The sequence below is a fragment of the Aplysia californica genome, unplaced genomic scaffold (genome assembly GCF_000002075.1).
Source record: "Aplysia californica isolate F4 #8 unplaced genomic scaffold, AplCal3.0 scaffold00348, whole genome shotgun sequence".
Classification (NCBI taxonomy): Eukaryota; Metazoa; Mollusca; class Gastropoda; order Aplysiida; family Aplysiidae; genus Aplysia; species Aplysia californica.
In genome coordinates, this window is record NW_004797618.1 from 585,484 (window position 1) to 587,518 (window position 2,035).

The following is a 2,035-nucleotide window of genomic DNA, read 5'->3' on the forward strand; positions in this document are numbered from 1 at the left end:
CTCTCTGTCTGTCTCTCTCTCTCCCTCTCTCTCTCTCTCTGTCTGTCTGTCTGTCTAATTTTCTGTCAGTCTGTCTGTCTGTCTGTCTCTTTCTCTGTGTGTATCTTAAATTATATATTATTATATCCATCTATTGCACCTTCTCTCTCTCTCTCTCTCTCTCTCTCTCTCTCTCTCTCTCTCTCTCGCTCTCTTCCTCCCTCTCTCCCTTTATCCGGTTCACTCTTTCTCCTTAATACCTTCCTCTACTCTCTGTCCCTCCTCTTCTTTCTCTTGCCCCTGCTTTATAATTCATATACCTCACTAGAGCCTCTTCTCTCTTTCTCTTGGTCTTCAGCTGGTAAAGATACTATAATTCTGATCACATAATCCCATTATCTGTCCGGGGCGTCTGGAAGTAGGCTGGCCAGTTCCTCTTGATGATTCTTGTGGTTTCCTCGGGTTTAGCTTTCGTGCTGTTTTGCCATACCCCAGACTGGTTGTTTGCATTCTATTCCCGAGTGACTGATCTGTATAAATAAAACATCCGCGCGGCGGTCATTATGAAAGTAAATCGCTCTGTGCGTACCGCCGAACAACACTGATGGTCCGTTGTATAATTTAATGCGTTTTTGTCTCGCAATTTGCTTTGAGTGAGGTGTTCTGTTCTACTTTCTTCAGGCCTACGTGACCGAATCTCTGAAAAGCCCAGCACGGATGGCGCCATTTTGGTCATTTTCTTTTTCCTTTTTTCTTTGTGGTTCTTCTCAAATGATTTTAAAGTCTTCTATCTTCTACTTCTGGACAGATCTTCTGTGCCTTTCTTTCTTGGGCTATGACTACAGGTTAGTGGTACTGAGACTTTGGGAGCAAACGTTCAAATGAAGGCGAAGCAAATAGTTGGGGTAGAGTGGAAAGGGGGGGGGCAGGCGGAAGGGATTGCGGTGCTTAAGTGGTGGCACACAGTTCCCCACGTCGTATGGATACGATAGTAAAACCAACTCACTGGTAAAACACAACGTACGGATAGGGTTAAGGGGCTGGGGCTAGGTTGGTAGGGGACAGGAGAGGGGGCGGGGCTTGGGGCTTGGGGGGAGGATTGGGAAATTACCAAGTATAATGAAGATCCATTTATTGTTTCCAGCAGCGAGGGTAATCATAAACAACAACAAGAATAGGTATGGGATTAGGGGGTCGAGGGGAGGGGGATGGAAGGTGAAAGGGGCGCAGTGGGAATGGGCTTACTGTGCACAATGAGTGTTTTTTTCTGTTCAGCAGGGAGAGTTCTCTCTCTCTCTCTCTCTCTCTCTCTCTCTCTCTCTCTCTCTCTCTCTCTCTCGCTATGATCCCCCATTGTATTGCTTGCCCCTATGCATAAAATTCACGCCCTTCCAAAAAACAAACAGCAGTTTTTTTTATCGAAATGTTACTAAGCGTCTCGCGCCTTCAAATACACAACGCCCCGCAGTGTCTCGTGGCTGTATCTTCCAATCGGTGAAGGTGTTGGGAAATTCTGAGTCGGAGTTGTATGAATAAGGAATGTTACCGTGGGAACACATGCCCTTTCTTGTAGCTCTGTGCTGGTCATGTGTCTCGTTACGTTAATCTACGTACATTTGGTCGCTTTTAAGCTCAAGGGGGCTATAACGAAAATTTCTGTTTTGAGAAAATCGAAGGTAAAGTTTTTGCCCCTTGTTCGGTTTACATGTATTTAAAAGACAAGGAGAGTTTTCTCTATAACCAAACAAATATACACACACCAATGAAACCAAACTTCTCCTATAAGTAGGGCAATGCCCACTTTTGATGTAGGTCAAGATTTCTGTAAACCCCGGAAATCTGGGTTACCCCTCTTGTCCTTAAAAACGATCATTTCAAAGGTTGATAGACCAAACGTTGTTGGTGTGTAATTAACTCTAAAGTTGATTTGTTTGTGTCTCTAGTGAGCATCAATGCTTCTACAATACCTCCTTTGTTCACTCACATTTTAGCCTTGATGATAAAATGCATATAGTTTCAAACTTTCTCATTCTCATTTCAAGTACCCTGGAATGAA